The sequence below is a fragment of the Otolemur garnettii genome, unplaced genomic scaffold (genome assembly GCF_000181295.1).
Source record: "Otolemur garnettii isolate 467f Iridium unplaced genomic scaffold, OtoGar3 scaffold00146, whole genome shotgun sequence".
Taxonomy (NCBI): Eukaryota; Metazoa; Chordata; class Mammalia; order Primates; family Galagidae; genus Otolemur; species Otolemur garnettii.
In genome coordinates, this window is record NW_003852541.1 from 1,072,131 (window position 1) to 1,097,223 (window position 25,093).

Consider the following 25,093-nt stretch of genomic DNA (forward strand, 5'->3'; position numbering starts at 1 on the left):
CCATCCACCCACCCACCCATCCATCCATCCACCCACCCATCCATCCATCCACCCATTCATCCATCTATCCACCCACCCATTCACCCATCCATCTATCATCCATTCACCATCCATCCTCTATCCACCATGTACCCACCCATCCATCCATTCACCAATCCCTCCCTCCATTTATCCACCCATTCACCACCCATCCATCTATATACCCATCTGTCCACCTATCCATCCATCCATCCATTCATCTATCATCAATTCACCATCCATCCTCTATCCACCGTGTACTCACCCATCCATCCACCCACCCATCCATCCATCTATTCATCCACTCACCCACCCATCCATCCTTTTATTTATTGATCCATCCTCCATCTACCCATCAGGGGCAAGGAAACTTCAGCCTTCTATTTTAATAAAGCCCTTTTTTGTATTAATACATTTTTGGTTTTCTTTTATATTTTTATTTCTAAAGCATATCTATATTTCTTCTATAAAATTTGGATTCAATCAAGAAACCACTAGTAGGCCACAGATTCCTCACCCTCTTCTTATCTATCCATCCATCGTCTATTCACCATTCATCCATCTGCTCGTCCATCCATTCCTTCATCCACACATCCTCCTGCACTCCATGCCAATTTATCAGAGATTCACCTGGCACCACTGTAGGATCCAGGTATCCAGCAGCAAACAGTGAATACAAGAGAGACAAGGACCCACCCATCTATCTGGACCACCACATGCCATTGGGCAGGCTATGAACTGCACAGGGGCACTGGGCTGCCTTGGGCTAGAGAAAGGGAACACTTTTCCTGGTATAAAGGGATAAACCATTCCCCAGAAATGTTCTGGGGCTACTTCTACCCAAGGCACCTTCCTAAGTGGAGGTATAGTCATGGATCGGGTGAGCAGCAGCCATTCGGCACCCTGCGGCAGTCTGTGCAGGAGGCAGCTGTACAGCTGTGCCCCAGGCCCTCTGGGCTGCCAGGTGTCTGTGCACTCTCCCTGATTTTCTACCTACCAAAATAACTTCCTTCCACAGTTACTTTCCCAGACTCTGATTCCCCCTGCAAGGGACATCTGTAGGAAGCCTCCTTACCCTGAGGCAGGTGGCTCCTCTGTTCACCCCCAGGCTTGACTTTCCCCCTCGTGGGGTTTATCACACATCAAAGACAGTGAAGGGCCACTGCTGGCCTCACGGCTGACTGGAGGTGACCAACAGGCTCTGAATCTGCTTCCGAGGCTCATGTCCTTCGTCGAGTTGCCAGATTAAACAACAGCAAAAACACATTTTAAAAGACATACAATTAATTTGAATTGCATATGATCAACAAATTATTTGTATCATATGACCACAATGTGTGTGTATTGCATACTTACACAACAATTAGTAATGTTTGGGACATGCTCATACTCCAAAGTTATTCATTTATTGCAAATTCCAGTGTAACTCGTTATCCTATATTTCCTGGCACCCTAACTTTGAAGGGACTCCAGCCTCTAGGACAGGCTTCCAGTATGGAGGAACCCGTGCTCCCCCCCCCCACTGGGTGCCAAACCACTGTTGCTGGAGTGAGCTCACCAGGCGCGACAATCACAATCCCTTTGTCTGGAGGCTTCATTGGCCCTCCCTGTCCAGGATGAGAGAGATGCCCCCCTCTGAGTGTCCTCATGCACAGGCATACATGCACACATGTCCACACATAGACACACTTGCACACACGTGCACATGTATCCACATATGTGCACACAAATCCACATGTGTCCATACACGTGCACACACCCTCCAGACTTCCTGCCATCCTAGTGAGGGCATCGTGTCCTTGTCAGAATCCCCTCCAGGGCCAGCTCCCCGCATGGGGACCCACACAGACCAGGTCCTCAGGAGCCCCAGTCTCTGTACGTTGGTTGGGTCACACCAGGCCCAAAGTGAATGCAATAAAGTGACCTCAGCTCTGGCTGGATGTGTTTTCTGCCTAATTTAAAAAATACATTGTAATAGAAATCACAAAACAGAACAACTTGGCTATTACAGAGACATGCTTTATACTCGTAACTTAAAGAGCTTGTTTTAAAAACTGACTATAAAACCATTTAATTACTTGGCTTTAAAACCAACCATGTGGAAATTATGTTCCCTCGATGTATATTTTGGAGGTGATTTCTGGCAAAGAGAACTCTGTAATGGTACATGTTGTTCCAGGCTCCTTGGGGCTGCCTGACTTTTACACAGCCCATGTGGTCCCTGATCTGCCCTCATGGCCATTCTGAGCCTGGCCAACCCCCAGCAGGTGGAAGATCAGTCACCCCTCTCCCCACATCAAAGGTGAGGAGCCCAGGGCCCAGCAACATGAATATCACGGTGCTTCGTCCAGGAGCTAGTCAGGAGTCAGGCCAGGACAACAGTTCTGAGCACTATGCATGCAAATGCTGCAGTCTGCTGCCCGCCCCCCGCCCCCCTCCAGCCAAGTGCCACTGATCTATACATTAATTCACTGACTGGCTGGTTGTCAGTAAACCTCCCCTCCCATTCCTGCATCCATCCACACATGCGTGCATGCGCCCAAGTTGCTCAATTGCTCATTCACCCACCCATTCCTGTATAATCAATCTATCTAGTATTCATCTAGCCATTGATGAATATATCTATCCAATATAGATATATCTATCCAGCCACTTGTAGATACGTACACCTTCCCATCCTTCCATCTGTCTGTCCATCCACCCACCCGTCCATCCATCCAACAAGACTTTATCAAGCTTGCCTATGTCTACTCATGGGCATGTATGGATTGTGACTAGAACACATTTTCTTTCCTCAGCCTGGTGAGTCTCTTAAACCCCTGTCCTGAGGAAGAGTAAGTTGTAAAGTGGAGGTGTGTATAGACTGCTGTGGAACCGTGACAGGAGATTGGGCACCAGCACGGAGCAGGGAGTGTTTTCTAGTGGAGGAGACATGTGAGGTGGCCTTTCAAAGACATGTAGGAGTTGGCCGTGTGGAAGAAAGAAAGGATATTTTAAGCAGCACTTTAGTTCTAAAGTTCAAGATTTGAAGTCACAAATCCTCTACTCCAAACCCTCTGATGGCACCTGCCCCACGCTGTGACCAGACTCTGCCCCTGCCCTCTGACCCTGCCCTGCCCTGCCTCCGGGTAGATGGTCTCATGTTCCTCAAAATGCCCTGCTTGCTGTGTGTCAGGACCTTTGCTGAGCGCTCTCTCCCTAGAACGCTTGTCTCCCCCGGGTGCTCTGCTGCCTTCTCTTCCTGCAGGCTGCAGCCCTGCTGGCCTTGGCGGAAACGTTCTTCCTGATACTCCCTTCCCAGGTCACAACTCCCACCCGAGGCCATGAACTTCATTACTTTGTTCTATATTTGCAGTGACTTTTTTTTCACTTTTTGAAATTATCTTATTTCTTTGTTTTCTTAAAGATTATCTGAACTACATGTACAGGCACAAGCATGGTCCTAGAAGCCCCCTGGGGGCGGGGTCTCATCGTGATCTGCGTGCCCACTGCCTGGGAAGGTGCCGGTACCAGTGGGTCCGCAAAGCATCTGATTTTTTTTAAGTAGTAAGCAATAATAATAATAGTAATGCAAAGAAAGTAACATTCGCATTGTTAGATAAGAGTATGTCTGTTATAAAGTGCTTTGACTCTGAGGTTTGAGCATGGAGTCATCAATTAACTTCTTATTATTTTTTTCCCAAAGTCTCAAAATATAGACAACTAATATTTGTAAATAAAAATAAAAGATAATTTCAAAAAACAGATCATGCCAAATCTCATAGACAATAGAAAGAGAAGAAATACTTCAAAATCATTCTGCTTAATCTGGATACACCTAATATTAAAATTGGAAAAAAATGTATTACTATAAAGAGGAAATTACAAACATAATACACTTTTAAATGAGGATGCAGTATCCTGTATCCTAAACAACATATTAACAAGTTGAAATAAAAATTAATGTTTAAGTCAAAATCGAATCCAATTTATGTGAGAATTAGTCACTATTATTTTTTTCTCCTTACCCTCACCCCCTCTCTCCTCCTCTGTCTGCTTTCCCCATCCCCCATGCCCCACCATGTCGTTAATTGTCATTATCAAAGTTGAATACATAGGATTCATACTTCTCCATTCCTGGGATGCTTCACTAAGGACAGTGTGTTCCACCTCCATCCAGGTTAGTACAAATGCTGCAAAATCTAGCATCTGATTTTTTTAAATTAAATCATCACTGTGTACATTAATGCAGTCATGGGGTACAATGTACTGGTTTATATATAATTTTGAAATATTTTCATCGAACTGGTTAACATAGCCTTCATGGCATTTTCTTAGTTATTGTGTTAAGACATTTATATTCTACATTTAGTAAGTTTCACATGTACCCTTCTAAGATGCACTGTAGGTGTGATCCCACCAATTACCCTTCCTCTACCCATCTTCTAATCTCCCCTCCCCTCCCTCCACCCTTTCCTCATATTCTTGGGCTATAATTGGGTTATAGCTTTCATATGAAAGCTATAAATTAGTTTCATAGTAGGACTGAGTACAATGGATACTTTTTCTACCATTCTTGAGATACTTTGCTAAGAAGACTATGTTCCAGCTCCATTCATGTAAACATGAAAGAACTAAAGTCTCCATCTTTCTTTATGGCTGCATAATATTCCATGGTGTACATATGCCACAGTTTATTGATCCATTCATGGGTTGATGGGCACTTGGGCTTCTTCCATGACTTAGCAATTATGAATTGGACTGCAATAAACATTCTGGTACAAATATCTTTGTTATAATGTGATTTTTGGTCTTCTGGATATATACCTAGTAGAGGAATTTATAATTAAATGGTAGATCAAATGGTAGAGATCTATTTTTAGATCTCTAAGTGTTCTCCAAACATCTTTCCAAAAGGAACGTATTAGTTTGCATTCCTACCAGCAGTGCAGAAGTGTTCCCTTTTCTCCACATCCATGCCAGCATCTCTGGTTTGGGGATTTTGTGATGTGGGCTAGTCTTACTGGAGTTAGATGATATCTCAAAGTAGTTTTGATTTGCATTTCTCTGATGATTAAGGATGGTGAGCATTTTTTCATGTGTCTGTAGGCCATGTACCTGTCTTCTTCAGAGAAGATTCTCTTCAAGTCCCTTGCCCACCCTGAGATGTGATCACTTGTTCTTTTCTTGCTAATACACTTGAGTTCTCTGTGGATTCTGGTTAATAAACCTTTGTCAGAGACATAACCTGCAAATATCTTCTCCCATTCTGAGGGCTGTCTGCTTGCTTTATTTACTGTGTTCTTGGCTGTGCAGAAGCTTTTTAGTTTGATCAGGTCCCAGTAGTGTATTTTTGATGTTGCTTCAATTGCCCCAGAGGTCCTCCTCATAAAATATTCTCCCAGGTGGATTTCTTCAAGTGTTTTCCCTGTACTTCTAGTATTACTATAGTTTCATGTCTTAAGTTTAAATCTTTAATCCAGTGAGAGTCTATCTTAGTTAATGGTGAAAGATGTGGATCCAGTTTCAGTCTTCTGTAGGTCCCAGTCAGTTCACCCAGCACCATTTGTTAAATAAGGAATCTTTTCCCCACTTCATGTTTTTAATTGGTTTGTCAAAGATCAAATAATGGTAAGTAGTTGGGTTCATCTCTTGGTTCTCTATTCTGTTCCATACATCTACCTCTCTGTTTTTGTGCCAGTACCATGCTGTTTTGATCACTATGGATTTATAGTATAATCTGAGATCTGGTAGCATGATTCCTCCTGCTTTGTTTTTATTCCTGAGTAGTGTCTTGGCTATTTGAGGTTTTTTCTGATTCCATATAAAACAAAGTATTATTTGTTTGAAATCTTTAAAGTATGACAGTGGAGCTTTAATAGGGATTGCATTAAAAGTGTATATTGCTTTGGGTAGTATGGACATTTTAACAAGGTTGATTCTTCCCAGGCATGAGCATGGTATGTTTTTCCATTTGTTAACATCTTCAGCTATGTCTTTTCTTAGAGTTTCATAGTTCTCTTTATAGAGATCTTTCACGTCCTTTGTTAGGTAAATGCCAAATATTTCATCTTCTTAGGCACTACTGTAAAAGGAATAGGGTCCTTGACTGCTTTTTCAACTTGACTGTTGTTGGTATAGATAAAGGCTATCAATTTATAAGTGTTGATTTTGTAACCTGAGACGCTGCTGTATTCCTTGATCACTTCTAAGAGTTTTGTAGTCGAATTCCTGGTGTTTTCCAGATATACAATCATATCATCTGCGAAGAGTGAAAGTTTGATCTCATCTCCTCTGACCCTATATGGATACCCTTGAACGCCTTTTCTTCCTTAACTGCGATGGCTAAGACTTCCATTACAATGTTGAAAAGCAGTGAAGACAATGGGCACCCTTGCCTGGTTCCTGATCTGAGTACAAATGATTTCAATTTAACTCCATTCAATACAATATTGGCTGTGGGTTTGCTGTAGATGGCCTCTATCAGTTTAAGAAATGTCCCTTGTATACCAATTTTCTTAAGTGTTCTGATCATGAATGGATGCTGGATATTATCAAAAGCTTTTTCTGCATCAATTGAGAGAATCATATGGTTTGGTTTTGTTTTTTAATTTGTTTATGTGCTGAATTATATTTATAGATTTATATATATTGAACCAGCCTTGAGACCCTGGGATAAAACCCACTTGGTCATGGTGTATAACTTGTTTGACGTGTGCTGGATTCTGTGTGTTAGGATCTTGTTGAATATTTTCACATCAATATTCATTAGTGATATTGATCTATAATTTTCTTTTCTTGTTGGGTCTTTTCCTGGTTTGAGGATCAAGGTGATATTTACTTCATAGAATGTGTTGGGTAGCATTCCTTCTTTTTCTATATTTTGGAGAAGGTTGAGTAATATAGGTACTAGTTCCTCTTTAAAGGTTTGCTAGAATTCTGTTGTGAAGCCATTTGGTCCCAGGGCTTTTCTTTTTAGGGAGATTTTGTATAGTTGATGCTATTTCAGAACTTGATATAGGCCTGTTCAACATTTCCACTTCCTTCTGGCTAAGTCTTGGAAGGTGGTGTGCTTCCAAGTATTGGTCAATTTCCTTCAGATTTTCATATTTCTGAGAATAAAGTTTCTTGTAATATTCATTAATGATTTTTTAAATCTGAGGGGTCTGTTATTTCATCTTTACTATTTCTGATTGATGAAATTAGAGATTTTACTTTTTTTTCCTGGTTAGGTTAGCCAAAGTTTTATCTATTTTTTGACCTTTTCAAAAAACCAACTTTTTGATTTATCTGTTGTATAATCCTTTTGTTTTCAATTTCATTTAATTCTGCTCTAATTTTAGTTATTTCTTTTCTTCTGCTGGATTTTGGATTGGAGTGTTCTTCCTTTTCCAGTTGCTTGAGATGTCCCATTAAGTTGTTAACTTCCTCTCTTTCCATTCTCTTGAGAAAGGCTTGCAGTGTTATAAATTTCCCTCTTAGGACTGCCTTAGCGGTATCCCAGAGGTTCTGATAATTCATGTCTTCGTTATCATTTTGTTCCAATAATTTGGTAATTTCTTTCTTAATCTGGTCTCTGACCCAGCTATCATTCAGCATAAGGTTATTTAGCTTCCATGTTTTTGTATGAACATGCAGATTCCTGTTGTTACTGGGTTCAACTTTTATTCCATGATAGTCCAAGAAGATGCAAGGAATAATTTCTATTCTTTTAAAATTGCTAAGGTTAGACTTGTGACCTAAGATGTGGTCGATTCTGGAATATATTCCCTGGGCTTATGAGAAGAATATGTATTCAGTTTTGTTAGGATGAAATGTTCTGCAGATGTCTGTTAAATCCAAATGTTGAATGGTTAAGTTTAAATCTAAAATTTCTTTGCTTAGCTTCTTATTGGAGGATCTATCCAACACTGCCAAAGGAGTGTTAAAATCTCTGACTACTATGGAGCTGGAGGAAATCAAGTTGCTCATGTCTGTTAGAGTATCTCTTATAAATTGAGGTGCATTCTGGTTTGGTGCATAAATATTAATACAGCAACTCTGACTGGTCCAAGGACTCAAAAAGATATAGGGAGAGTATAACAAGAAGAAGGAGAATGCAAATTTACTGAGGCAGAGGGCCCCAGAGCAGGTCATGAGGGGGAACTGGAGGCCAGGGAGTTGGTCTAGGTGGAGGGAGAGGTCTCCTCTGGTAGCATAGGGTGGGGGGCATGGATGGCCAGGGTATCCACAAGGGGGCATCAGTGGAGGAGGTCCATGCATACCATGTAGGGGCATAGGACCTGGATGATCCATGGGAGACCCAAATGGAGGCCCTCTGGGGAGCATGCCCATTGGAGGAAGTCCAGGATGAGGCATTCCAGGTGGTGGTCGAGGTGGTGGCTGTCCCCCAGAACCTGGGGGTCCTACATGGTGGTGTCCTAAGCCATGGGGGACATGGTGTGCCAGTTGTATCTGAGACATCGTTGGATGGGGAATCCCACCTGGAGGAAATGGGTGAGGATATGAGTGTCCTGCTCCTGGGCTTCCTGCTGATCAGGGGCTATGTCCCCCAGCCCCAGGAGGTATAGGTGGTGGAGGCATGGCTGGGGGTATCCCAGGTGGGAGGGCTCCAGGAGGTGGCACTGGGGGTGCGAAGGAGCCAGGAGGAGGCATGCCTGGTAGTGGAAACCCAGATCCCAATGATGATACCACAGGATTGGGGGCAGAAGGTGGAGGAGGTGCATCTGTAAACAGCTGATGGGGGTGGTCAGCCTGGGAGAGTGGGTTCTGAGCTGCCAGAAGTCGTTCAGCAGCTGAGCCATGGCGCTCCCCCTTTGAGTCCTTCTTGAAGGCATAAGACATAGTGATAGGGCAGTTACAAAGGTACTGCCCATTCATAGCCTCAATTGCTGCATCCAAAGCATCAAACGAAGCAAAATTAATAAAAGCATAACCTTTGGAGTTGCCTGTGTCAGGGTCCTGCATAATCTTGGAGGTTTGTAAGATGACTCCAAAGGCACTGAAAGTATCATAAAGCAGCTTCTCATCAATCTCTGGGTCTAGGTTCCTAATGAAAATGTTGGCCCCTACATCCAGGTTTTTGTTGTGAGCTGATGCCTTTTTCACATGTATTGGTTTCCCATAGAGTTTGATCATGTTCATGATCTTAATGGCATAGTCAGCATCCTTCTCACTCAAGACTTCCACAAAACCATATCCTTGGTGCTGGCCTGTGACTCTACACTTTGGCATGTGGGTGTTGACTACTGGTCCTGCCTGGAGAAACAGTTTCCACAGCAATGGTTCACTAACCTTCTTATCCAGACCCCCCACGTATACGGTGGCATCCTGGTTCTGCTCAGAGATCGGCCCGCCAGCCATGGTGAAAGAGCTCCTGCCATCTCCACATTTGATGTTTTTAATTGGCAGCTATGAGAATAAAATCTTTCCTGTGAAGCAATGTCTTTGATGTGAGCCCAAGTCCTACACATGTGCTGTATATCTCTGGGCAAGGTGCTTAACCTTTCTGGGCTCCAAGAAGCTATCCCCCTTGTCTAGGGTCAGTTGTGAGGACTGAGGAGATGAGATTCATGCACACTCAGTGCCTGGCAAATAGATGCCAGCCATAAGTAGCAGCTTCCCTTTAAGTGAGTGTCAGTTGACAACAGCCAGGTGTGGCTGATGTGCTCAGCACGGGGCAGATGGCAAAGGTCCCAGTTTGGGGAATCCCCACATTTTCTTCCACTGGGGCCAGGCTCTTGGGGACATTTTTTGGGAAATCTTATCCAGTAAATCCAGAAGGCGGGCATGTCCTTCTAAAACTCTGGAAGCATGGCTTCCTGGGCATTTCCTTCAGAATGGCCCAGGAGTTCTGGCAGTAAAACTTCACTCCAATCTGGTCACCTCCTCAGTCCACATGCTGGGACACCAGGGGCAATCTCCACATGGGGAAGGTCTCCCCTCCTGGTGTCAGTATTGGGCAGCTAGAGGTCCCAGCTCAGCCCCATGGGCTGTGGGCCCTGGAGAGGGAGCCCTCCTCGGAGGCTAGTGTCCCCATGGAGGCTGCACTGAGCGATGTGCCTTCCCTGTCGCAGTCCTCATGCAGGAGCCATGGTGGGTTTATCTGCCTTCCACCCCTAGGGTTCCAGAGGCTCTGCCAGGAGCAAATGTGAGGCCTATACTCATGTGATGTGATGCCCGGGGGAAGGGCTGCTTTGGGAGCACATCTGTGTGCACACCTGTGCAGGTGGCTGTGGGCCTGTGTTGTGAGACATCAGGGTGTGCTGCCGTGGGAAAGATAGTCCTGGGACGCGTTCTGTCAGCCCTACCCTGCCACATCCCCAGGTACTTGGTCTTTCCATCTCAAGAAACACAGCAGCACCCCATCTTCCTCCTCCTTTCCCTCCTCTTCCTCCTACTCATCTGGCCCTGGGACCACTGGGCACTATCCACACCCCTGGCACCCACTTTGCTGCTGAAGATTTTGACCTTGTCAGAGAACCATAAGGGACCACCTGGTTTTCCAGACCAGCCCCCACCCTTCCACTGGCCTCTCCCACAGTATTTGATGTTTTCTTTGGTCTTAAGTCCAGGAGACACAGTTGGGCCCTGCTGAGAGCAGTGTCTGCCTTTGTTACACGGACAGGCCCTGTGTGGAGAAGCTCATCTAAGCCTCTCTCTTAGCCCTTGGGGGACCCGGATGTCAATATTCCTTCCTGCAGCCCATGATTGTGGGGTTCTACCCAGCCGTGTGCCAGACCCTGAGGATACCGAGACCCTGGCCTTTGCCCCCGCATCCAGAGGGCATTGTCTGGACCACTTGGGGATGGCATGACTCCCAGCAAAGGGCTCCCATCGGCAGAAGCAATTTTCTGGGGAAGGGGGAAGCTGAGTTGTCAGCAGCCAGCGTGGACAGTTGAGGGGCCTGGGAGTCTGGAGTGGCCACAGTGCCAGGCTGGAGGCTGATGCCATCATCAAGGTAGTGGGCATTTGTTACTCAATGCCCAAGACAAAGCTAGTGTTTGTTCTCCCTAGGGGTTGGCCTGTAGGTCAGTAGGACAGGAGCTCTTCGCCCGCTCCATATGGGCTAGAAGCTAAAGTGTAGACCTGGGGGTTAGTACACAGAGGGCCACCACCAAGGGCCCTGTGGTAGGGTTCACTCCCCTGGGCAAGTAGGCAGATCAGTCTCCACGGTTCTGGCCGTAGGCCAGCCCTGAGTACCTCATAGCCCCTGAGGGGTCCCTGCATCTGCTCCTCTCCTGCCCTGCCCCCCGCCAGGGTCCATCTACCACTAAGACACCCTGGGCAGCAGGGGCTGGGGGAGATGGGCCCTGAGACCCACAGCTGGTGACAGTGAGGAGAGGACTCCCAGAATGTTTTATAGTGGGCGTCATGTGTGGCCAGCCAGGCCCCGTCAATGGGGGTGTGGGCAGCCTGCCCAGCTGGAGCCTGGCCCGTAGGTGGCATTCAGTTACCAGGAGCTGAGGAGTATGTCCCGGGCTCTCCTGAGACATTCGTTCACACACCTTCCTCACATGACAAATGCGTGTGTGTTTGTGTATGTGTGAGTGTGTAAGTCATGGGTGGTAGTGACCAGATGAAATCTAAGGCGGTAAAACTCTTTTTAAAAGACCATCAAAACCCTTTTGTCAAATAAAATCTTATACAGAAACCAAATGAATAAATCAAATCAAAGGCAGGTTTCGGGCTGAGGACAGACTGGGGGCTTAAAGCAGTGTCCCCGGGGCTTCCCTGGGTCAGCTCGGCCCCATATGAGCTGAGCAACCTCTGGGCAAAGTATCAACCTCTCTGAAAAGTGGGGGCAGTAGCAGGAGGCAGCAGTGAGTAGACACACATAAAACCCGTGAGCAGGTGCCCATGGGTGCTGCTATTCCTGCCTCTGCTGTTGTTGCTGTGACTGTAATTATTATTGCTGGCTCGAGCAACCCTGCACATTGTCACATCTGCTTATCACAACAACCCTGTGAGCTATTAGTGTTATCAGGGATGGTGTGTGATTCTAATGGCATTCTGCTCTGAATAAGGCCCAAAGATACCTACGTCCCACCCAGGAGCACGTGCCTGGTCCCTGGGTGGACCCAAGAAGGAGAGATGCTCACAGAGCCAAGAAAAGCTGGACCTGTGGGCTCCTCACCAGGCCCTCACCCCAACCTGAAGGTCGGGTGGAAAGAAGAGACCACAGAGAGGGAAGCAAGGAGGTGCGTGGCCCAGTTCTTCTCAAAGGGTGGAATCAAGGTTCCGAGGGGAGCCACTGTATGTGCATAATCAGAATTCAGGATGTGTTGTCCAGGTTCCAAAGTCTTTTCTTCTGTGTCTTGCAGAGTTGAGCTTATTATAAAGCAAACACTCTCACTGTTGGTGAGGTAGGGAGCCCCTCATTCCTGGAGGCATACAAACAGAGAGGGAAGAGCAGGATTGCAGTGGTTCTAACATCAGAACATGCTCTGGCCTGCTGGGACCCCCCGCCAGCTCTGAGACTCTGAAGTTCCACTTGCCTCTCATTGTCAAATGCCTGAGCTCTCTGTGGGGTTCATAGCTGCCCATACACACACTTCCCGGGTGTCACCAAGTCTTGAGTGGCAGGAAGATGCTGGCCCAGCCCACACCTTGCCCAGCCCTCCCACCTACTGTGCTCTTCCTCCTGCACCTGTAGAAGAGCGTATCCAGGCCCCCTGCAGTGCCCTGGGTGCAGGTCCCTGGAGGCTGCATGGAGGACAGTATCCATCCTTCTCGATCCAGAAACATTGAAGCTGAAGGTTCTCACTGGAAACCACAGCCCTGGTTCACATGGGCCTCCACATGGCTGCTGAGAGCCCTTGGGAAATCTACTGCAAACCTCTTTCCCCAAGAACTTTAATTAAATCATCATTCATTTGCAGTGGGAAGGATGAGAAGAAATTGACAAAACAGACTACTTATCCTTCCCTTATTGCTGGGTATTTATTCAGTTCACCTACCACTTATGAAGCCTCTGCTCTGGGGTCATCCTGGGGCCAGAGCTCATGACCAACCCCTGCCACTGAGGAATAGAAACAGTGGGACTTGCCAGTGTCTGAACACATGGTTAGAAAGGAGGAAAAATGGCACCATCGCCACCCTGTTCCTTCCTGGGACCAATACTCCCCCACTGACAATCAGGGGTACCAGTGCCCTGCCTTTGACAAGCAGGGGCACTTTATTTTTTATTTTTTTTTGAGACACAGTCTCAAGCTGTTGCCTGGGTAGAGTGCCGTGGCATCATAGCTCACAGCAACCTCAAAGTCTTGGGTTCAAGTCACTCTTGTCTCAGTGTTTCTATTTTTGGTAGAGACCGGGTCTTGGCTTTTGCTCAGGCTGGTCTTGAACTCGTCAGGTGAAGCAATCCACCCACCTTGGCCTCCCAGAGTACTAGGATTACAGGCATGAGTCACCACACCCAGTCAAGCAGGAGCACTTCCAAACCTTGCTGTCTGGGCTTTCAGTGGCTGGGACTTCCCCAGCACCCTGCTCTCTGCCCTTGTCCCTCCTCTCTGCTTGCTCCTTCTCCTCTCCAGCCCCGAGGAAGGCGCTGGCCTCTCTGGCTCACTGCTCCCCCACCCCAGTGGGTGTCTAGTCCTGCCTCTTCCATAGTCATTCCATGTCTATGGCCCCCTTCTCCCCATCCGTGGCCTCTTGTCCCCATCCCGTCCCTCCATCTGTACTCCTGCAAAGCCCTTTTTGACAAGGTGATGTCCACCCATGGCTCTCATCGTCAAATGTCTGAGTCCTCCGTGGGGTTCATAGCCGCCCATACACACACTTCCTTGGTCATTACCTGTCTCTCCACTAGACTGTATGCTCCAGGAAGCCAGGGACAGCCAGCTTGCACCTCTGTCCCAGCACAGTTACCACCACAGGCCTGAGGCCAAGAGAAGGGGCCATGCAGTGTGTGTCCCTTACCCACCTGTGCAGTGTGGTGGGAGGGCTCTGACCACCTTGCCTAGCTCACCAACCCTGAGTGCTTGTGTGGTTACTGTCATCTTGGGTTCACTTGCTTGAGACCATTAAACAGGCCTAATAATGGTAACCACCTCATCAGCAGATTGTTGGAAATATATACAAAGCATTTAGTCCAGGTCATGGCACATAGGAAGTACGTGTGGTTACTTCATCACCAGCACTGCTGTCTGCGTGAGGGGGAGCCCAGACAAACCAGGATTTGGGCTGGTGTCAGCTGCAGACCCCAACTGGAGCCGCTCCCGAGGAGGCAAGTGTCCTCACCTGGATGTGAGGAGGGTGCAGAGCAGGCCCTTTCAGCCCTGTCTGCACTTGATTCTATGAGCTCAGAATGCCAGTGATGCCTAAGTGGAGGACTGTGACCATGGCCTTGACCATTCAGTGTCTTCAACTCACTTTTAGGCTCTGGGCATCCACCTCAGGGGAAGGTGATGAGAATGGCCTCTAGTTGAAGCTACCAGAATATTTTCACTGACTTGGCCAGCAGCAGCAATGATGTCTTGGTTTCTAATCTCAAATATTTGAACAGAAAGCCTTAGGAGATTCCGCAGTTATTTCTGTCATCTTTACCCAGGAGGCCGTGTCCAGGCTGTTGAAAAGGCATAACACAAAGGTACCAAGACGTGTTCCCTCGCCTTCCCCTGTTCAATTAGGGGGCAGATAAATGAACAAATTGTTCACAGATCTAATCGTACATAGTTAATGCAACTGTCCTGATAAAAGACAATCTTTGAAAACACAGTCACTCCAGAGAATTAGCCATCGCTGCACCCTGCCCGAGCAAACAGGCTTTGTAGCATCGTCTGCAAAATGTCCTCAGACAGCCAAACAAAACACAATTAAACCGTGTTTGCTCTAAAGCCTCAGCATAAGCCCCTTAAGAGAACTGAGATCACTGGTAAGCTCAGAGGAGGGGGATGGTGGGAGCTTTCCATTTCATAAATGCCACAGACAAGATTATTAATAAGTTGGGGCTGTGCAATATTGGTGATGGGTTATTTTTATATGTCCTGAAGTATATTAACCTTATTTAGTGAATATTGATCAGGCACAAGATTTTCCAAGTCAGCCTCATGGCCACAGGGAAGTTTACCTCTCCCTTCACTTTACAAATGTTCTTGGGGACATTTTCTGGTGTTTCAGCAACTGTCGGGCCAGTTATTAAAACTGAACCAGCTCTTTCCTCACTCTCAGCTCTGCGATCGTGCTGGAATGGATGATTACTAAATCCTCCCCCCTCCCACTGAGAAGGGCCGGCTATAACTAGGGACAGAGGGGCTTGTCAGTTCAAGTCTGGACACAGAGGCAGGACCAGGGCTTGTGGAGTGAAGCAGAGCCTCGTGCCAGCATCAAGGCTCACAGGTCGTGTGGTCTTGAGCAGGAACCTCTGCAAGCTTTTGTTTCTTTGTGTGTAAAAGAGAGACAAGAACATCTCCCATGTATAGCTGTTGTGAAAATAAAATGAGGATCCACTGCCTAGCACCGAGCCAGGCCCACACTTGGTGCCCCGTGCCTCCCACTCTAAGGAGTCCAAGTCTGTGCAGAGATGAGCTGGGAGCCAGAAGCCACCATCACCTGGGCCAAGGGGGTGGACTCAGGAGCTGGACTGTAAGGTGATGATTGAGCTGGTGACTAAAATGTGCATTGGGCGCAAAGTACACAGCCCCCCCTCCTCCTGAACTCTTGTGTTCAGTCCCCAGAGAAATTTCAGTGCGTGGAGGGAAGGAAGGGAGGGAGGGAGGAAGGGAAGGGAAAGAAAGACAGGTGGATTAAAGGTATTAATGACTGACAGTTTATAGATTACCTAGAAGTAAATCTTAATAAAATAAAATTTCTTGCTGACATACATTCTTAGGCCTTTGCTCACAGGCATGTTCCTCTTTTATAAATGTATGTTATTTATTGGATTTCTTCCTGATTATAAACTTTAACACATTCATTTAAAAATATCGATTTAAAAAATGTGTTTAGTCATTCCACAAATATTCACTGGGTACCTCACTCAGGCGGCAACATGATATATACTAAGAGAACCAGAGAGAAAGAGCAAAGACCGTCATCTTATCTCCCCCAAACAGAGCTTTTAATGCCCTGATCTGTTTCACTCTATTGTTTTCTATATATTTGTGTGTATAAATGTACATCCCTTTACATACAAGATACCTGTACTTGTGGGTCTTGTGTGTATTTGTGTTTACACGTACATATACACATAACATGTAGTAACTTAGAACTTCCTACTATATGAAATTATTGTATTCCTTCACTCATTTCACTACGTGTCTCTTCCGCTCAGATGTGGCCCCGTGGGAGGGGGATTGTGTCCTGTCCTGTTCACGATTGTATCCCCAGCACCTAACACAGTAGGCACATGCTGCCCTAATGAAGGAAGAATGCAAATCCATGCACGGTACCTCCCACCTCCCCAAGTCCTTGGTGATAACTGCTTGCCTCACTTTCTTCCTTTATGAGTTTGTTAAAATCCCCTCAGCTGAGTAGAGAACAGTGGGAGTCCCCCCCCCCCCACTGAGAAGGGCCAGCTATAACTAGGGACAGAGGGGCAGCACCACCCACACCACCTGCCATCAGCCAGCAAAGCAGTGTGCACGAGTGAGCAGGCCTCAGAGGTGAGGGGGGCAGCCTGCCCGTTTCAATGTATGTCACAGGAATTGAGGGAATCCCTTTCACCTCACCATAAACAAGTACCAAAAGGTCTCTCCAACTCAGCCCTACCCCAATTCCTATTTCACCAACAGGTTCTATTAACATTTTATTCAGAAAATGATGCTCTTGCTAACTCATGATATGCCTCTTGGTTGAAGAGCCACTAGAAATGTCTTAGCAGAACTCCTGGTCTTGGTAGATAAGAGCTGAAAAGTCTCCAGACCTTTGGAACGGATGAGCCAAAAATGTTTTCTGAATAGAAAGTGCTGAAAGGCAGGCCAGCTGTCAGGCAGCATGAGAGAAGGAGCTGAGATCAGGCCTTGGCATTGGTGAAATTTTTCTAGATGCAGCCACGAGTCAAGGCTTGATCAGAAACCATGGCAGGCACATGGAGCAGGGTGAGTTTAATGCAGGGACCTGGAGGCTTCCTTACACGGTAGACCAGAGTGCTACGCATGAAGGTCAGAGAGGCCAAAGGCACACGAGCACAGGAAGCTCAGAAAAGAGCTGCCAATTCTCTCTGCCCCTGCTGTACCCAAGGAGTGGTCCCCAGGAGGAAGCTGAAGACCCTGGCAGAGCCCCAGCACAGAGAAGCAGCGGGAGAACGTGGTGTCTCTGCTCTCACGCCTGTGAGCTCGTGCGTGAAGGCAGCTTGTTGGCAGCATCTGAGGGGGCTGGAGGAATGTGGCCTCAGGCTCTAGTTCTGGGGTTTTGGATGGGGCTTAGAAGCGCTGAGACAGCTGGAACATTACCACACAGAGCAGGATGTCCCTCCCTGATGTGTTAAATATGTCCTCTCGACTGTGTGCCAGGCGAGGCCTGAGAATCAGCAATAAACAAGGCAACCTGTCCCCTGACAGTGCAGCCAGGGTGGTAGTGGGGGTCTGGACCGTGAGTGGACAGTAACGTGAGAGGAGGGGTCTGGAGAGCTGGTGCTTAACAGGGACACAGCTGCAGTTTGGGATGACAGACCAGTCCTGGGTGGTGACGATGGCTGCACAGCAGCCCCAACTGTATGTGCTAGAGGGATAAAGGGCAGGGCTTTATGTCGTGTCTATTGTGCTGCAATAAAAAAATAACGCAGAAGGATGCTTCTGGAGAGTATCAGTCACTGCTTTTAAGACAATGAAAGAGTGACTGAGTCAGGGCCTACTGTGTGCTTAGGAGGGGCCTCTGAGAGAGGCCTGAGAGCTGACAGCTGTGAGTCTAGAGCGGTCAGTCACTTGAAATTTACTCTCCTGGCTATTGTGAAATTTCCAATATCTCATCACCAAAAAATAAGTGAGGTGATGGATATGTTAATTAGCTTGATTCAATCATTCCACATTGTACCACATATTGCATAAGACCCCCCAAATGTATACAATTATGATTTGTCCATTAAAAATAATATTAATACAAATGAAAATAAAAATAAATTTTAAAAAATGCTTTAAAAGAAGGATCCAGTCTCACAACCTTTGGGGAGAATGCAGAGTAAGGCTGGGTGCATTGGCTCGTGCCTGTAATCCTAACATTCTGGGAGGCTGAGGTGGGTGGATTGCCTGAGCTCACAGGTTCAAGACCAGCCTGAGCAAGAGGGAGACCCCATCTCTAAAAAAAAAAAAAAATAGCTAGGCATTGTGGGCATTGTGGCTACTCAGGAGGCTGAGACAAGAGAATTGCTTGAGCCCAAGAGTTTGAGGTTACTGTGAACTATGATGCCACCACACTCTACTGAGAGTGACAAAATGAGACTCTGTCTCAAAAAAAAAAACACCCAAAAAACACAGAGGGAGAGGGCCCAGGACAGGGACAAGGGGCACAGACAGGAGATAGCCTGGTGGGGCTGCTGCAGTGAGGGGGAGGGGAGGAGCAGGTAGTAGAGGAGGAAGAGGGTGGGGGAGGAGGAAGGGGGTAGGTGGGTGGGGACAGGTGGAGGGCCAGAGGCCAGGGGCCCCTCTCCAGTCTCCCCTCAGTCTCCTCTCTGCAGGGTCCCTCTGGTCCGTCCCTCAGGCCAGTGCTTTTTCTCACTTTGCGCCATCCCTGGCTGAGCTGATCCGCTCCCAGGACCCCAGCCGAGCATCTGTACATGGAGCTCTCAGCACCCACCAGCAGCACAGATTTCCTCACTGAGCCCCGTCCCCTCCGTCAACCAGGTACCCCTCAGGAGCCTCAGCAGCCCCCTAAACCAGCCCTTCCTCCCGTGTCTCTGCCTCTGTGAAGACACCACCAGCCACCCTTTGGCCTATGCCCAAAATTTAGCAGGCTCCACATTTGTCCATTTTATTTCTTACTCACCAAATCCACTGGTACAAGCTTTGAAATGTACTTGGCATCTGCCCTCTGCTCTCCAGTCCCACCACCTCTGCCCGAGGTTATCTCACCTTCAAACCACCTGGGCATCCTCATCGACCCTCAACCTCTGGTGTGCCCCCCAGGCCTACCCTGCCACAGTCAGGGAGAGGTGAGGCAGGGCATGGAGTGCTGGGGGTGTCCAGGATGGCTGGAACTCAGGTGACATGGAAGCCATGTCCCAGGTGAGGTTGAGAGAGAGGCTTCACTACCAGGAGCTCCCAAGGGCTCCAGCAGGGCTGTGATCCCGCAGGTCTTCAATTTGCATAAACCCAGATCACTCCTGACCTCTCCAGAATAGATCTTTGTTGTTTAAAGGAAGCGACAAAGAGAATGAATAGTGCCCCTATTTCCCTGACACTTCCAAAGCTGTTGCCTAATGGGGAACCTCACCACAGAATTTAAAGATGAGGGCAGGATGTGCGGAAAGCCACATGAGTTAGACTCTGCATCTTGGACCTCTGCCTCACTCAGGGCACCCAAAGGACCATCATGGGGACAATTTGCTCACGAACCCCGAAGAGCCAGCCCAAGTCTGTGCTCAATACCCCAGCAAGAGCATTCATTAGAGAGCAGAGCGGCGGCTGGGAGGGCTGAGCTGGGTGACTCACCAGGTATGCGGAAGGCTGTCTGGGCACATCCTAATTCCAGCTCTGGGGGCGGATGCTCTAGGGCCTGTTTGCCTCCACTGCTTCCCTCTTTCCACGTCAAAACCTAGTATCCTTCGCTAGGCACATCTGTCTGGCCAGGAATAGACAGGCGATTGGATTTTAAATATAAAGGCAAATACAGATGACACCAGTCCTGGGGGCTGTGATGGGGGACCTTTTAGGCCTAACTTAGCAAAGGACAAACTAAAAAAAAACCCTCCATGGATAGAGAGTTCTGAATAGAAACCAGCGATCTGTGGAGCAGGGCGCGCTGCCAGAGCTCCAGCCGAGGTGGGAAATCTTCTCTGGGAGCTGTTTGTTTTCCTTTTCTTTTAACTTGCAGAGTTGAGAGTCAGGATTTGATGGGCTCTGCTGTGAGGCCACCTGGGACACTGGCACCACCTTTTGGAGGAGATAGGATGGAAGCCTTGCAGTGGGAGGATAACATGGGCCAGATGAAGGTCCTTGTAAGCGTCCAGTGGGCCAAGAGGTGCCACAGCTGGTCCCGACAGGACTTAATCACAGGGGTGGTTCAGACAAATGAGTCCAAGCTGAAGTCCAGGTGGGACACACAGAGGGGAGCCAAAGAGGTGTAGGTTTATTTTGAACAGCTAGAGAGAGGTGTCCAAGGCTCTGGGCTCAGGCAGAACCCTTGGCCTAGCAAAGAGAGGATGGCAGGTTTAGCCCAGTGTATCTCAGGATCTGTCCTCCGTCTGCCCTCCGTCTGCCCGGGGTGTGCTTTCAGATGGGGCAGGCCTGTCCCCTGCCCGTGAGCTGCACCTCATCTTCTGCAGAAACATCTTGACAGCTTCTCCTACCCTGCAGTCAGCCTGGCCAGGGGCCCTCCTGCCTGGGGGCTCATGGGGTTGGTGCACCGTCCCATGTGCTACGACCCAACAGAGGCAGAGATCCCTGCATCCAGGGCTCAGTAAGTATATGCAGAATCAGGAGATTAATGCTTTTAAAGAATGAGACAAGGGAACAGGGGGAAGAAGGGATGGGAAGCACCTCCCCTCCCAGCCTCACCTTCCTCTTCACATGGTCGGAGATCATCCCAGAAGCTCCAGATGGCCCTGCAGACTTTTGGCTGCTATTTCTAGTCTTTGGTTATGGGAGGGATCTTTCTAGATTCTTCCAAGTCTATTGCATCAGGACCCCCAGTTTATGTTAGCTACCTGAAAGGCAGATGTGGTGACACCATGGGCAGTGATTTTGTCCTGTGATGCAACTGGGCCGTGTAGGGAGAGAAGGGCCGGAGGAATGATCCCCACAGGGCCCACAGGCACTCTAGCCTCAGCTGTCCTATCTGAGAAAATGGGGATGATTAAACCTTCCTAGAAGGTGTACTGTGAATATGTAAAAAGATAAATGATTAACCTGACCCCTTACTGTCCTTGACCTGGCAAATTGCATAGCCATTGCTGAGACTTAGGCTTCCAGTGGATTGTCCGCTAGTGAAATGGATCTGTCAGACACTTCCCTTCAACACGTTTCAGCATGTTGCCTCTGATTTCAAAGCACTCTGCCTCATGGGCGCCCGGAACCTATTGCAGGTACCATATGTTCCCCCCGGAATAGCAAGCATTAAAAATATGCCGCTGAAAATAGAGGCTGGTTCCCAATTTGGAATAACAATCTGCCAGCTCTGCCTGGCGCGATGCTAATTGATTTGTTTTCTTTGCTCCGATAATCCTCTCCTGTCAGCATTTTCTTCTTCCCCATCTTCCCTGGCTCACTCTTCCAACTCTGCAGCCAAAAATAGTGCCCATCCAGATTGCCGGGCCCCTGGCTGGAAGCAAGTCCCCAGGGCTTCTTCTTTTCACTTCTGGCAGTGCCCTTAGGGCATGGGCCGGACAAGGGCCTGGCAGGCCCAGGCTGTGAGGGAGAGACGCTCCCACTCAAGGGGTATGAATGATGCCAACACTCGTGCACTGGGGTCCCAGCACCTATTGGGTGCCAGGCCCTGAGCTCTGTGCTGGGGAGATGGTAATGAGGAAGACTTGGGCACCACCAAGCTGTCAGTCTCCCAGCCTAGAGGAGACGCAGACCTGTCATGAGAATACCAGACCAGGGCTGTAGCACGTGTGTGCAGAAGATTCTGGGAGGGGGCAGGGAAAGGGGTGGAATGCATCTGTATCCGAGAGGACTTCCTGGAGGAGGTGACCTTTACAAAGCACCTTGAAGAACAAGGTTCTTTGTTCCACCAGCAGCTAACAAGGAAAGTATATCCGTTCATCAAAACAAGCTAAGCTCATGCTGGGGGCGCCTACAAAGATGGACACCAAAAATAAATGAGAAACATTCACGTTTATCGTATTTGTCCAGAATACGAAAGAAGCTATTTTTATTTATTTTATTTTGTTTATTTATTTTTTTTTATTATTTTTTTTAGCTATTTTGATTTTATCACACATGCACTTTGTGTCATTTTGAAATTTAAGGTTTTATTCTGAATTGCCAGTGGTAGGTTGGGGTATCTGTATACCACCAAGCGTTCTACCCATTGAGGGAACAGGACACACAATTTGGTTGGTATACAAATGGTCTCGGCCAACTGGAGGAGCACAGGGAGCTTGGTGTGGCTGATGCCAGGAGCCCAAGCGTTGGGAAGGTAAGGATGGCTGAGGGACAGGGCAGGGCCCCCCATACACCTGCTTTTGGTCATGCTGTCCTCTCTGCTCTCCCCCAGGCCTGCCAGTCAAATTTCCATCCATTCTTCAAAAATTATCTGGATGTCACCTCTTCCCGGAAGCCCTCCTACTTGGCTTGGTACTTGCCCTGTACCTAGATGCTATATTCCTCTTCTCTGTTCTCACAAATCCCTCTTGTACCCAAATCCTTGCTTGGACTGTATACATCGTTCTGTATGTACTATGGAAGAATGAATGAATGAATGAGTCTTCCCTGATGTGTGAAACTTCAAATGGTGAAGAGGAATAAGTGAATTCATTTTTAAAATGAGTTTTACTCTCCAAGCTACTTACATATTCATAAGGATGTTTTCCTCCCATAGGGGAAAGTTAAACAGTTCCCTTACGAGTCACACACCGAGATGCGGCTACTCATTCAGCCATTCCTGCTTGCATTCATTCCCGCATCCTTTGGGCACGGGTCAACTCCAGGCACATGTCAGGCCCATGATAGAGGTAAAAAAAAAAAAGATAGTGGAAAATAGTTGCACTATAAGAACATTTTGAAAAACGCATTCTGGAAAAAGTGCTTTGATGAGGGGAATTTGGGCTTCCCCAGCCTAAGGGCCCAGATGGAGCCCAGTATGTGGGTTGCTGCCCTCAGGTGGAGCACAAGGGCAGCTTGGATACCAAATGGACCATGTGTGAGACATTTGGGGGACGTGCTTCATTCTTCCTGGTTACCCAGATGATCTACATGCGCCATAGAACATTGACAGGGAGAAGGATGATGGGGACATGTCCAGGGCCACAGGGCTACACCAAAGGAACTCCCAGTGGCCAGAGCTGTAGCAGGCTGAGCCACAAGATAGATAGAATAGTATTGAATTACAACTCAAAATATAAGTTAAATATTAGTGAGTTCATCGGGATATAAATAAATGATTGGATAAGTAAATAGTGGGGAAGAAGAGACAAACATCATGTGCGGAAGAATTCCAAACAATTTATGTGGCTTTTCCATCCTCAGGGAGGGGTGTGACTCCTCCCCGCTGGGTGTGGGCCAAGCACAGTGACTTCCTTCCGAAGAGGACAGTGGGGAGAGGGAGGGAAGGGGGCGGGAATCCTGACAGACACCGCCTTGGCCAGGTGGCTACGGCCAGCACCAGCTGCTCTAAGGATGAGATGACAGGCCTGCCCGCTGTGCACTTCCTCCTGAGAACCCACAGCGAGTGAGAGGCAGTCTACAAAGCCCTGGCCAGTCCTGCTCGACACGGCCAGGGTCATCAAACCCAGGAAAGTCTGAAAACTGTCAAGTCGAGAGAAGCCAGGGGAGACGTGAGGAGTAAATGTAACACAGCATCCTGGGTGGGATCCTAGGATGGCGAAAAGAAAGACTGATGGAATCTGAGCCCAGTGTGGTGTTTTGATAATGCTAATGTCCTGATGCTGGTTTCTTAGCTGTGACAAATGTCCCGTGCCAATGTAAGATATTAATAATGGGGAAACTGGCTGGGTGGTCTATGGGAACTCTTTGCTCTTTGGACTATCTTTGCAACTTTTCTACAAAATTAGAAGTTCATTTAAAATAAACATGGCCCCTGTAATAACAAGGCTGATAGAGCCAAAGGAAGAGACCACCCTCCATGAAACGTGGAGGTTGGCTCGGCTCCCTGTGTCCTGGCCTGGAGGAGGGATACACCCCCCTGGGGAATGTGGCTGAGATCACAGTGCACTCAGAAGGCAGGGAGGCTGGGAGGGAGGCCAGTTCTGAAAGGCTCTAAGGAGCTACCTGTGGAGATTGGACTTCTCCCTGGGTCTGAGAGGAACCACGAAGGATTCACGGGTGTTTTCCCATATGGGGAACGGATTGTCAGAGTGAGGCTGCAGGCATGGAGACCCGTGTTCAGCTGACCACGGGCTGGTCCTGGCCCTGCCCTCCCCATCATGCCAGGGGAATGCCAGCAAAGTGGCTCTGGGACCCACCCACACCTGCCTGGCTGGCCCAGGCCGGCTGACCCTCCCTGGCCCAGGAGAAAAGTATTCTGGGCTCCCTGTTAGGGTGGGAAAAAACAGGATGGGCTGAGATAGAATTCTTGACACAAATATTAGGATAGAAAGAAATAAAATTATTTTACTTCCCAAGGGAGGCAAAGGCATGGCACAAAGAAGGAAGGAACAGTTAGGCTCTAGGGTAAGGGGCTTGGGGGCTTTAGGGGGACAAAGGGAAAAGAAAAAACTAGTTACTGTTGCCACAGCGAAAGTCAGAAATGGGTGTGTTCGCTTTCCTTTTTTTCTTTCTCTTCTCCAGGAGGCTGGCCCATTAGGGTCCTCAGAGCATAGTCTGGCAAATGTGGGAGGGAACTGTCATCCCTGCTGTCTGCTTGGGAGCTCTTCAAGTGCTGTGAAAGGAACTTACACAGCCACAGGTGGTTAAACAGACAAAGGGGCCATTAGGTGCTGTGATCTTTTTCTTCAAAGGGGCAATTATGTCTTGTGAGTTTTCTCTTTTTCTCGTATTAGATAGTTTATTTTTCTCCATTAGACGGTTTTTAGTAATACCGTCCTTCACTCCCCCTTTCCATCCCTGGTGGAGACAGAGGCCCACCATGGCAACCCACGCTGACATGACCCTGGAGCTGCCCTCCTGACCTGAGAGAGGTTCAGGACAATGTGTCCCGTGTGGACTTGGCCAGATGGATGAGAAGCTACAATGCAGGAATTCAATGGAAGGAGCCTCAGGCTGGCCTCCCTAGCCGGACCTGGCCACACAGTTGTCCGCCACATGTCACTGTGGAGGACAGCCGGGGTCTGTGGTGACTTCCTGGCCTGGCCACACAG

The 25,093-nt window shown here is 48.0% G+C and overlaps 1 protein-coding gene and 1 pseudogene across 1 annotated transcript in view; one reads left to right on the forward strand and one right to left on the reverse strand.

The window, feature by feature from the left end:
* SORCS2 (sortilin related VPS10 domain containing receptor 2) overlaps nucleotides 1-25,093 on the forward strand; it is a gene marked incomplete at its 5' end in the record, with an annotated part of 551,249 nt that overhangs the window by 432,596 nt on the left and 93,560 nt on the right. The gene's annotated exons all lie outside the window — the stretch shown is intronic.
* LOC111728238 lies at nucleotides 8,102-9,360 on the reverse strand (annotated as a pseudogene).